Raw genomic sequence first — 14,169 nt, forward strand, 5'->3', positions numbered from 1 at the left:
AGGGAGACTGACAATATGTTTTTTCCTATTCCAGAAAGCGCTGGGTAGGTCAGAACATATAGAAGTTTGGATTTTGTTTAAAAGTGACTGGATTTTCTTTTGAAGTGAAAAACTACCTAATTGTTTTTCAATATTAGCAAAAGAAACTTCTTCTTTTAAAAAGTTAATCTGATTAACTTTGTTTTGAATAAAATTAATATTTTTTGTAAAGGGCTTATTAGAAAATTTGAAGGTTATTTGTTTCCCTAAATGTCGAGTGGATATACCATCTTTCGAAATTTGCAAAGGGAAAAGAGCTTTTATGAAAGGTGTTCCCAAAATCACTTCATTTTTTAAATTTTTAACAAGAAGGAAGTTTGTTTCAATCTTAAGTTCTTGATTTTCAATTACAGCTTTAGAAAGCTTATAATTAATTTTCAGTTTTGAACCACTAGCAGTGCTGAGTTTTTCAGAGGTTTTTTCAAAATATTTTGTAGGAATTAAACCTTCTAAAATACAATTTGAATCAGCACCTGTATCAAAAAGGGCCAAAGTGTCAAGAACAAAATCATCAATAACGATTCTGATATTAATGTAAAATTTTTGTATTTTGACCTTGTTGATCAAACACATAAAAGTTTCTTCTGGATTACCAGAGTCAACCTTTACAGAATCATTATCCTCAGGAAGTTCTACTTTCTCAATGTCAGAATCATCATCTAACTGAGAAAGAATAACTTGGTGAATTTGTTGTTGATCTTTGATTTCTCTGATTTCTTTCTTGAGATTATTTATCTCAATCTGGAGATCTTGAATAGTGGTTGGTTTAATATTAGAATTCTTTTCTAACCTTTTGAAAATATCTGTAATATCGAATTTATTTGAAGTAAAATATTCTTTAGGTTTAGGTTTATTTTCTAAAACCTCTTTGAATTTGTTTAAAAATTCTTTTCTTTCTTGAAAATCCGAAATAGAGCTTATAGCTTCAAAAAGAAGATCTTGTTCTTTTGTCAAAACATTGATTTCTGGAGTTTCATCACTGTCAGAAGAAGAAGCTTGGTCATCATTTTGAATTTGGTTGACCTCTTCTTCAGATTCTTTATTAGAATCTTCCTCTTCATCAGAGGTATTAGCCAGGAGATTATTGATTTGGTCCTCTAAAGAAGGCTCTAGATTGAGGCTACTAATCTTTTTCTTAAGCCTGCAATACTTACTAATATGGCCAGGTTTACCACAATTGTAACAGGTTACGCCTGTTCTGGGTTTTTTGGGAATATTGGTGGGGATGACATTATCCCCTTGTTTCTTAGGACTGGATTTTCTATTGTACCTGCGCTTATAGGGCTTTTTGTAAGGTTCTACAGCCTCTTTCTTAGGGGCATGTTTCTTCCTTTTGGGAGAGCAGGATGGAAGACCAAACTGTTCGCAGAATGACCCTAATTCTTTCTTGCTCAAAGCTTTTTCTTTAGCAAGTTGTTTTTGGAGTTTATCTTTCTGGCAAACTTTAATACCGCTATGGATAATGATAGCAGTAAGTTGGCCATAATCATAATTATCATAATTGATTTCTCCAGTAGGAGAACGACTTCGGAGTTTACTTCTAATAAGATCTCCGAATGCTTTAGGAAGACCATCAAGATATTTTTCTTTCCAATAGGCTTGGTTGCAATCTTCCCTAGTAAGGACCCTAGACATAAAGGTATCTTTATACCACTTGAAATGTTCTAAGGAATCACATTTGAGTTTTGAAAGTAACTCACCAGATCTTTCCCTCCAAAGAGAAGGATCACCTAGGAAATGTTGGGATATTGTGTATAATAACGTATACACAGCATCAGGGAGATGCTCATTATCACTGACAATGGTTTTCCCTTTATCATTAATTTTAACTGCAGAGAGAATGTTATCTCTGTCAGCTTCAGTGAGATAATTATCCCACCAACCTTTGAGTTGGCCAGTAAAACCGGCAACAAGAATATAGACAATGGTGTCTTCAGGCATATTTTGGTTAGTAAAATAGCCCATAGCGACAACCGACATATTTTGAAGTTTGGCAATGATATTATATTCAGATAATCCATCGATATTCCAAATATAAATATCATTAGAATTAAAACTTTGAATAAAATCTTGTTTTTCTTCTAAAATAAGATCAGGAGCAGTAGCTCTATTATAATAAAGCTTGGAAGAATTTTTCCAATTATTGATAGGATTAATGGCTAAAACAGAATCTGTTTCAGAACAATGTTCTGAATCAGCCTTAGAGATGGCATTGATAGTTTTGGCAAGAGACCTAGTCCTGGGTTTAGCACTAGATTCTTCAGAAGGTTGAGGAGTGTCGGGAATGGTAGTGAGGAGACTAGTAATTTTACTAAGCAACTCGTTTTGGTTTTCCTCATTTATTTTGGTTTTCTCTTTTTGCCTAAGTTCTAAGATTTTCTGCTTAGCTTTGGCGCTAATCTTAAAAGGTTTAAAAAGAGGTTTTTCTAGTTGTGGTTGGGAGGATGAAGAAGCAGTTTCTTCAATTTTCGTTTTGACAGGATTAACAGAGATTTTCTCTCCTAAAACCTGAAGGTATTTATTGGTATAATTGGCCTGTTCCATAAGGCCTTGGATGTCATGAGGAGTGATAGACTCATCAGTACTTTTAGACTTGAAAGGAGTGGCAGTAACAGGGTTACCGCCTTTGTCTTTCAAATTAGGCAATTGGTATTGAGATGTGGGCGGTAAATCACTTTGGACTATTTGTCCATCTTTGATTTGCCAGGTTATAACATTAGCAGAGGAGGTACTAATAACATCTTCTTGCCAGGGATAATTAATATTATTTCGAATGGTATAAGCATGATACCAATCAAAGAATGGAATATTTTGTTTGACTTTTTCGAGAAATTGGTAGAATTTCTCTTGGATAGCAGACCTGTTTTTTCCCCTATAATTTTGAAAGAACCACTCTCTTTGAGGTTTCCAATCCTCAGAGTAAAAGTCTTTCCTAAGGGTTTCCTTATCTATAATGAATTTATGAGATAACATCATAAGACTCATTAAGGGAAGAGTAAGTTGGAGATTGGATACTCTGATTTTCGTCTTCTTTTTCAGAAGTCTGATAAACATTTCTAGGAATCCTAGAAGAAGTGTCTAAACCTTGAAGATTTAGAGAGGGGTCATGATTAACAGACCTAGAAATATCAGGTCTAACATAAGATCTAGAAGAAAAAGATCTCCTAGCAGAGACAAAATCAGATCGATTACTATAAGCATCGATCCTAGAGGAGAAAGAGTTTCTCCTATCAAAGGTTATTTCAACCTTTCCAGAATTGTCCTGTGAGATGTCCTGTATTTGAGGAGCAGGACGAGGAACACTAGGTGAGGCTTTATCCATCACCCATTTTTCTGGGAGAGTAACCTCATCCCATTTAATAATTCTAGGTAGAGAAACATTAGCCTTTGTCATATCAGTGATAAACAAAGTAGTTTCTCCCTTTTGAGGCTTGAGAAGGACTCTAGAGGCACAAGAATTCATGACCTTATACTGAATCCTATAGATTAATGCGGCGGGAATAGATCCCTCTTTCATGTCTAACCCATGAAAGCAAATATTAAGAAATAAGGAGTCTAGGATGTGTTCATCCATAAGACTCACAGTTTTGTTGGGAAAACAGTTAAAATAAATCGGACCTTGACCGAGACTGGTTTCAACTGTTCCTATGAGAGAATCATCAAATTTATTATGACAAATGTCTCTGAGACAAATTAAGACAGCAGCATCTATGCCTATGTCTATCAAAGGTTTAATTGCTACCTGAACACATCCTATGTGAAGGTACTTGTACTTTCTTTTATGGTCATTGAGGGAGGATTTAGACAGGAGATGAAATTCTTCCCCTATACCTTTCCCTAAAGGGATATTATTTTCAACAGTCTTGATAATATAATCAAAACTGTTTTTCTTAGGTTGGTCTTCAGGAACATATAAAGTATCCTGAGGAATGACTGGGATGGTCCAGTCATCCATACTTTGGTTGATCTCTTCAAAACGAACTTCTTCGTCGAAGAGGTTGTGTTTGGGTGTAATTTCAGGAGAATGATTCTCCTGGTCATTAAAGAGATTGGTTTTAGTTGGAGAGGAGGAGGAGGAACTGGAGCCAGAACGAAAGGAAATGCGAGAGAAAGAGCGTAAGAGTCTAGACATAATATAAAAACATCTGGCTCATCACCCTCATTTGGTTCCGTAACAATACATCTGTTAATTATTTATAACTTATTCAACTGGATCTGGTTATTTGTGGACTTTTTTTTTTTTTTTTTTTTTTTTTTTTTTTTTTTTACAAAATTCTGAAAATTCTTTTACTATAGCCACCAGCTTCTTATGTTCTTTTGTTTCTTTTGAATACAGCATCGTCAAATTAGCCTTACTGCCCTTTCAACTATACGGGACTTACTGCTACAGCCCTATTCAAAAGAACGAAGAACTGCTGTACTTCCAGTAAAGGATTTTCTAAAAACAAAGAACTGTACAAAAGCAATATTTCGGTATCATTAGTTCGTGGCGTTGTTACAGACAGGGACGATCATTACTGATCTCACCCGAAGGGCCTGTCAGCTGTCCAGCCTATAAACCATGATTACAGAAATTTCATAAAGGAATTTAAAGTCCAGATCTAGAAGAACATAGTTACAGACAATTAACAGTTATATTCCTACTTCCCCATCAGGCTCTGATACCAGATTATGAGTAGTGGATCAAAGAAACAAAGACTGAAAGGAAAGTAGGCAGTAGCAGGACTACTAAATGATATGCAGAAATTAAAAGTGCAGTATGTAAAACAGTTAGCTCATAAAGAAACTAGAACGGTGGTATAACCAACACAGATCTAGTGAAGGGAGAAGAGAAGAAAGCCGGAGCGACGGTAGTCTGAACAGGACCGGTTTTGATTATATTATCAAGACTGTTGAAAATAATATCCCTTTAGGGAAAGGTATAGGGGAAGAATTTCATCTCCTGTCTAAATCCTCCCTCAATGACCATAAAAGAAAGTACAAGTACCTTCACATAGGATGTGTTCAGGTAGCAATTAAACCTTTGATAGACATAGGCATAGATGCTGCTGTCTTAATTTGTCTCAGAGACATTTGTCATAATAAATTTGATGATTCTCTCATAGGAACAGTTGAAACCAGTCTCGGTCAAGGTCCGATTTATTTTAACTGTTTTCCCAACAAAACTGTGAGTCTTATGGATGAACACATCCTAGACTCCTTATTTCTTAATATTTGCTTTCATGGGTTAGACATGAAAGAGGGATCTATTCCCGCCGCATTAATCTATAGGATTCAGTATAAGGTCATGAATTCTTGTGCCTCTAGAGTCCTTCTCAAGCCTCAAAAGGGAGAAACTACTTTGTTTATCACTGATATGACAAAGGCTAATGTTTCTCTACCTAGAATTATTAAATGGGATGAGGTTACTCTCCCAGAAAAATGGGTGATGGATAAAGCCTCACCTAGTGTTCCTCGTCCTGCTCCTCAAATACAGGACATCTCACAGGACAATTCTGGAAAGGTTGAAATAACCTTTGATAGGAGAAACTCTTTCTCCTCTAGGATCGATGCTTATAGTAATCGATCTGATTTTGTCTCTGCTAGGAGATCTTTTTCTTCTAGATCTTATGTTAGACCTGATATTTCTAGGTCTGTTAATCATGACCCCTCTCTAAATCTTCAAGGTTTAGACACTTCTTCTAGGATTCCTAGAAATGTTTATCAGACTTCTGAAAAAGAAGACGAAAATCAGAGTATCCAATCTCCAACTTACTCTTCCCTTAATGAGTCTTATGATGTTATCTCATAAATTCATTATAGATAAGGAAACCCTTAGGAAAGACTTTTACTCTGAGGATTGGAAACCTCAAAGAGAGTGGTTCTTTCAAAATTATAGGGGAAAAAACAGGTCTGCTATCCAAGAGAAATTCTACCAATTTCTCGAAAAAGTCAAACAAAATATTCCATTCTTTGATTGGTATCATGCTTATACCATTCGAAATAATATTAATTATCCCTGGCAAGAAGATGTTATTAGTACCTCCTCTGCTAATGTTATAACCTGGCAAATCAAAGATGGACAAATAGTCCAAAGTGATTTACCGCCCACATCTCAATACCAATTGCCTAATTTGAAAGACAAAGGCGGTAACCCTGTTACTGCCACTCCTTTCAAGTCTAAAAGTACTGATGAGTCTATCACTCCTCATGACATCCAAGGCCTTATGGAACAGGCCAATTATACCAATAAATACCTTCAGGTTTTAGGAGAGAAAATCTCTGTTAATCCTGTCAAAACGAAAATTGAAGAAACTGCTTCTTCATCCTCCCAACCACAACTAGAAAAACCTCTTTTTAAACCTTTTAAGATTAGCGCCAAAGCTAAGCAGAAAATCTTAGAACTTAGGCAAAAAGAGAAAACCAAAATAAATGAGGAAAACCAAAACGAGTTGCTTAGTAAAATTACTAGTCTCCTCACTACCATTCCCGACACTCCTCAACCTTCTGAAGAATCTAGTGCTAAACCCAGGACTAGGTCTCTTGCCAAAACTATCAATGCCATCTCTAAGGCTGATTCAGAACATTGTTCTGAAACAGATTCTGTTTTAGCCATTAATCCTATCAATAATTGGAAAAATTCTTCCAAGCTTTATTATAATAGAGCTACTGCTCCTGATCTTATTTTAGAAGAAAAACAAGATTTTATTCAAAGTTTTAATTCTAATGATATTTATATTTGGAATATCGATGGATTATCTGAATATAATATCATTGCCAAACTTCAAAATATGTCGGTTGTCGCTATGGGCTATTTTACTAACCAAAATATGCCTGAAGACACCATTGTCTATATTCTTGTTGCCGGTTTTACTGGCCAACTCAAAGGTTGGTGGGATAATTATCTCACTGAAGCTGACAGAGATAACATTCTCTCTGCAGTTAAAATTAATGATAAAGGGAAAACCATTGTCAGTGATAATGAGCATCTCCCTGATGCTGTGTATACGTTATTATACACAATATCCCAACATTTCCTAGGTGATCCTTCTCTTTGGAGGGAAAGATCTGGTGAGTTACTTTCAAAACTCAAATGTGATTCCTTAGAACATTTCAAGTGGTATAAAGATACCTTTATGTCTAGGGTCCTTACTAGGGAAGATTGCAACCAAGCCTATTGGAAAGAAAAATATCTTGATGGTCTTCCTAAAGCATTCGGAGATCTTATTAGAAGTAAACTCCGAAGTCGTTCTCCTACTGGAGAAATCAATTATGATAATTATGATTATGGCCAACTTACTGCTATCATTATCCATAGCGGTATTAAAGTTTGCCAGAAAGATAAACTCCAAAAACAACTTGCTAAAGAAAAAGCTTTGAGCAAGAAAGAATTAGGGTCATTCTGCGAACAGTTTGGTCTTCCATCCTGCTCTCTCAAAAGGAAGAAACATGCCCCTAAGAAAGAGGCTGTAGAACCTTACAAAAAGCCCTATAAGCGCAGGTACAATAGAAAATCCAGTCCTAAGAAACAAGGGGATAATGTCATCCCCACCAATATTCCCAAAAAACCCAGAACAGGCGTAACCTGTTACAATTGTGGTAAACCTGGCCATATTAGTAAGTATTGCAGGCTTAAGAAAAAGATTAGTAGCCTCAATCTAGAGCCTTCTTTAGAGGACCAAATCAATAATCTCCTGGCTAATACCTCTGATGAAGAGGAAGATTCTAATAAAGAATCTGAAGAAGAGGTCAACCAAATTCAAAATGATGACCAAGCTTCTTCTTCTGACAGTGATGAAACTCCAGAAATCAATGTTTTGACAAAAGAACAAGATCTTCTTTTTGAAGCTATAAGCTCTATTTCGGATTTTCAAGAAAGAAAAGAATTTTTAAACAAATTCAAAGAGGTTTTAGAAAATAAACCTAAACCTAAAGAATATTTTACTTCAAATAAATTCGATATTACAGATATTTTCAAAAGGTTAGAAAAGAATTCTAATATTAAACCAACCACTATTCAAGATCTCCAGATTGAGATAAATAATCTCAAGAAAGAAATCAGAGAAATCAAAGATCAACAACAAATTCACCAAGTTATTCTTTCTCAGTTAGATGATGATTCTGACATTGAGAAAGTAGAACTTCCTGAGGATAATGATTCTGTAAAGGTTGACTCTGGTAATCCAGAAGAAACTTTTATGTGTTTGATCAACAAGGTCAAAATACAAAAATTTTACATTAATATCAGAATCGTTATTGATGATTTTGTTCTTGACACTTTGGCCCTTTTTGATACAGGTGCTGATTCAAATTGTATTTTAGAAGGTTTAATTCCTACAAAATATTTTGAAAAAACCTCTGAAAAACTCAGCACTGCTAGTGGTTCAAAACTGAAAATTAATTATAAGCTTTCTAAAGCTGTAATTGAAAATCAAGAACTTAAGATTGAAACAAACTTCCTTCTTGTTAAAAATTTAAAAAATGAAGTGATTTTGGGAACACCTTTCATAAAAGCTCTTTTCCCTTTGCAAATTTCGAAAGATGGTATATCCACTCGACATTTAGGGAAACAAATAACCTTCAAATTTTCTAATAAGCCCTTTACAAAAAATATTAATTTTATTCAAAACAAAGTTAATCAGATTAACTTTTTAAAAGAAGAAGTTTCTTTTGCTAATATTGAAAAACAATTAGGTAGTTTTTCACTTCAAAAGAAAATCCAGTCACTTTTAAACAAAATCCAAACTTCTATATGTTCTGACCTACCCAGCGCTTTCTGGAATAGGAAAAAACATATTGTCAGTCTCCCTTATGAATCTGGATTCAAAGATACCCAAATTCCCACTAAAGCCAGACCAATTCAGATGAATGAAGAACTCCTCCATTACTGTCAGAAAGAGATTACAGATCTCTTAGACAAAAATCTTATCAGGAAAAGCAAGAGTCCTTGGTCTTGCTCTGCTTTTTATGTTAATAAACCTGCTGAGATTGAAAGAGGTACTCCCAGACTTGTTATCAATTACAAACCCCTCAATCAAGCCCTTCAATGGATTAGGCATCCTATCCCCAATAAAAAAGATCTTCTTAACAGACTCAATTCTGCTAAGATCTTTTCAAAATTCGATATGAAATCGGGATTTTGGCAAATCCAAATTTGCGAAAATGATAGGTACAAGACTGCCATATATATATATATATATATATATATATATGTGTGTGTGTGTGTGTGTGTGTGTATAAGCGTAAAAGGGATGTTAGAAATTTGCATTGGATGTGTGATGATGGTGTTTTATGTGTAATGAGTATGAATATATGTACATATATGTATGTTGTGGATAAGTGTATATATATATGTGTGTGTATGCATGACTGGATATGGCTGAAATGGGCTAAGTGCCTAAATGTAGGGCATGATACTAGGCTGTTCTCGCTGCAACGAGAGGATTCTTGTTGTAGCGAGAGGGCCCTAGGTGGAAAGATCAGAATTATCGCCTTCTTGCTGTAGCGAGAGACGTCTCACTATAGCAACAGGGCAACAATTTCGGGTGCATTTCTGGGTGTAGTCTTGCTGTAGCGAGATTCTGCAGAAACCAGAGTACAGTTTTCTCTGGTTTTTTCACTGTAGCGAGAAGGCGTGTCACTGCAGCGAGAGAATACCTCACTGTAGCAAGAGTATCACGACTAGAAAAGGATTTAAAGGGAGTTAGAGTTCGGGGAGAGTTATTTCTCCCTCTCCCTTCAAAATTTCTTTAGTCTTCTCGTTCCCAAAGCCCTATTCCACCGATTAATTACCTCCAAAGTCGTTCGGGAGCTTGATTAAAGGTTGATTCCGTGTGAGAAATGCTTGGAGGTAAGTTTTAATGGTTAGGGTTTCAGTTTTTCATCCCCTTTCTCTATTTTCGTGTTTTCCCTGGATTCTTATGGAGTTTCTCCATGTGTTTAGGACGAAATCCGTGAGGGAGAGCATTTCTTGGTGGATTTAGCGCATGGAATGTCAATCCAAGCTAAGGGGGGCTCTATCCTACTCTTTTGTGCATGAATTGTTGTTATTTTGCTTAATATTGTGTTGTAGCTGAGTTAGTGGGTAGGAAATTGCTGAGAAATGTAATATGGGTCATGTGCCGTGATGTGTGAACATTATGTGTGTTAACCCGAACTTGATGGATGTGGATTGTATGTAAATGTGGTGTAATATAGATGAATATTGGTTGTGTCATGTAATGTGAAATGAATGTGGGCCTAGTGCCGTGTATTTGAATGCAATGTGGGTTGTGTGCCGTGTGTAAGCATGATTATTGTATGCGTGAATGGAATTTGTGTGAATGGGCGTGTTAGCGCCATTGTAATGTGTTGTGAATGGTTCAACAATACACTGGGGGTGTGGGAGATGAGGACAGTAGAAATACCTTGGGGAAGAGGGAGTGGTGGTGACACCGACTGTGGAACGGGTGCATCACGGGTCACATACTCTCTTCCTGACTAGACCTCTGACCATTACCTTTGCTGAGCGACCCGTGACTGCCCACATGGTATCCGTGAGGCGGGGGTAACCGGCGACCATTCATGGTGTAAATCTGTGATCAAAGTGCTGCAGTGAATGTGACTGGCGTGCATATGCATGAGTTTATGAATTATACTTATGGGTGCGAAATGCTACTAGTGATTGTGTTTTTTAATGTATTGGAATGTTCTGGAAGTGAGACTCTACGTTTATTGTGTGTTTTTGGGTAGTGCAGAGTACTCACCCTTACATTCATTTTTCAGGTAACCAAGACGATCAGCACCGGACTTAGTGAAGAGATAGATGGACTGCTATAAGACTTAGTTTTTATTTTAAAATTTGTTGTAACTAAACTAGTCTTGTAGTAGTTATTTAATATTAACTTGTAACCCTTCACTTATTTTGAAATCTTTTATGAAAAATTTGGTTATCCGATTTGTGAAATTATTATTTAAATGAAGTTAAATTTAAGGTGTTACATGAAGGGATGAATAATATGTCTATAGAAACTAATGAGTTCAGGCTATAATGACTATTGAGAGAAGTAGAGGCATAATGAAAAACATGGAAATGAAATGGGAAATATAAAAAGAGAAATAAAATGAGAAAGGCAACTGATAAGGACGAGTGTAGATAGCTCAGAGATACACTATGAGTGTAAAAGATGGAGCCGATTTGGAAAATTTTAGGGAATTGAGGGTGGTAAATGCTCGCTTGAACTGTGCATAATGAATGAAAGTAAGAGTACCACAAGCCTTACACTTATTTTCTGACCTAAACTCTTTACCATACTTTTGCTAAAAAGGGTCAGGTCGGTACATATTATATCTGTGTAGCTACAGTTATCCAGTAACTATCTGTGCTAAGAAAGACTTCAAGAGATTCTAGGGGCAATGAAAGTGTGAGATGATAACTCTAAACATTATTAGGAACAAAATGTCATAAGACTGAATAATTAATGATTATTGCATGTATATGAACTTGATTTTGTGGCATGATTAATTATTGTGTTAGCTTTATTTGTATTGCATGACTTAACTGTGAATGCATGCTTGGTAGTAAGAATAGAGACTCATCCTTACATAACCTTTCAAGGAACCAGGATGATGACACCCAGAGAGAGTATTAGCCTTATAGATAGCTCTGTACATAATAGGCTTAATTATGTGTTTAATGAATATAAGAGGACATGCTACCTTTAAGCTGGCTATACATGTTGATGGTATTCCTAGGAATATTATTATATTAGAGATGGACTTGTATTATAGTATCCCTTTTGACTTTCCTGTAAATAGAATACACCACACTCTATGTATATATATATATATCTATAGAGACATGGTTAGGACCCCAGTAGACTTCACATATCTGTTTATATACCATAACCATGACCATCTTGGAAGATTGACCAAACTTACCGATGAGCGGGTCAAAGGAGTTGAGGTTGCGGCAGTCTCAGGAGATTTATATCTCGGATCATATGATAACCTCGACTTTGAGGATCTAGAGGAGATAAAGAGATGACATGAGGATGACTAGCGCCGGGTCCTTAGTATCAGGATATTTTGAGGCTGCTATGAGGCTTTATCTATTTTAGTTATATAATTATTATTTTGAGTCTACATATTTTCACAAACAATATGTAAATTCTTACAATTAATATATGTAATGTATGTTCAATATCTAAATTAGAACAATTTGTCTCTAGTTTATTATGATCATTAAATTTTACTGCTATTTAATTAATATTGCATGACTGACAAATTTTATGAAATAAATTGATTCACAAAAGATTTTAATTAACTGGTATTTATAGAGTTGATCACATATGAAAATTCTATTTTTCTGACTTTGTATAAATAAAACAAGTTGTTTTAAGAATTTAAAATTGAAAGATGTTACATATCTATTCTTCACAAGACATGCAAGGTGAACAAGGAGAAAAAGCTTTGCAATCAATTTCTTTTTACATAACAATAAGCCATGTAACTGAATTTCTAGCATGAATCCTATTCCATTTATTTATGGGTGTCTTTGTTGGATATCGTAAGAGTTGTTATCACAATAATAAAATTTTATCCTTTTATGAAATGTCACAATATCTAACTTCTCAACATGGTTGGGGTCATCATAGATATAATCAAAAGCAAATTTACATTTGTAATGAACAAAGACAACAACATAACAAGTATGTCAAGTGAGTTTACTAAAAATAGGGCTTATTATAACACCCAATGTGACATCTCGCAAATTGACAAGGATGTAAGCGATCATCGATACAAAAGAGGCATGAAGAAGGGAGCGACTCTTGGTAGGCTTCCCGCGGAAGGGACACATAAATAAATCAAATTTTTATCGAAATAAGAGGGACTTAAACTATATATATATATATATATATATACATGAGACTATATAGTTGATAATAACTTAAAGGAATTGATTTGTACTAGTTGCACCAACAAAATATATTTGCCTTTTGATAGCCTATCACTTAAGAACTCAAAGATTAAGCATGCTTGACTTGAAACAATTTTGGAATGGGTGACCTTTTGAGAAGTTCTTAGGAAGTGTGTGAGTGAGGGCAATATACACTTAAAAAGTCTTATGTTGGTTAGTGAGAAGCAAAGTCTCTCCTAGTACAGTGTGGTTTGAGGATAAATTGGGTGGAAGTTGGTGGATATGTGGCATCCTAATTACTGATGAAGACTATACAGTTAAGGATAACTTGTACTACTTATACCAATAAAATGAATTTACTTTTTTTATAGCCTATCACTCAAGAACTCAAAGGTTTAACGTGCTTGACTTAGAGCCTTCTCAAGAAGTGTGTGTGTGTCAGGAAAAGACATATTCAAAAGTGTTGATTTGTAGGAGCAATCATCAATATGAAATAGCAGCTGAGCGTTACAATCACAAATTAGAATTATCTTTAGTTAAGCTCTAGATACCATGTAAAAAGAATGAAAAACGTAGGATAAATTTTTGTGTTTTGACTACGTAATGGAACATATATTTATAATAAGAATCATTAATGCAAAATATATAATTACATAATTATTGTAATTATAAAGATACTAAATTTTCTATTTATCACGTTACTATAATTATTGAATTTCAATAATATTAAATTACCTTTTAGTATCTAACTATATAATTGGCCTCTAAATTTTTTTATTTAAATAATTTATATTTAATTATTTTATTTATTTTCCTAAGTTAAAATAAAAAAAAAAAATCTAAACATGTTGAAAGAAAAATCCTAAACAGAATATGAGACTTAAACCTATTATTAATGGTTTGAGAATTTCTTAAGTTTGAATTTATATTACTCTTAGAATTTAAGTACTTATATATTAAAGAAAATTAATTTCTACCAATTTTTCTCTATTAAAAAATTCTCCTCTCCACCCTAAGTTTTTGCCTAGTTTACTGTTCACCTATTCTTGAACCTTCAAAATTGTTTCTTACACTTGATTTAATATATATTTAGGTTGGGTTATGAAGGAAATATGAGATTTAATATACTACGGATGAGTTTGAAAAATGATTTAACATGATAACTTGATGATGTTTTTGTGTTCTTGTATTTCCTTTTCAAAATTTTGTTGAATTTTTCACCAAAAATAATTTTGTTTCACTCATAAAGGAAT

Source organism: Abrus precatorius, unplaced genomic scaffold (genome assembly GCF_003935025.1).
Source record: "Abrus precatorius isolate BTA unplaced genomic scaffold, Abrus_2018 Scaffold9, whole genome shotgun sequence".
Taxonomy (NCBI): domain Eukaryota; kingdom Viridiplantae; phylum Streptophyta; class Magnoliopsida; order Fabales; family Fabaceae; genus Abrus; species Abrus precatorius.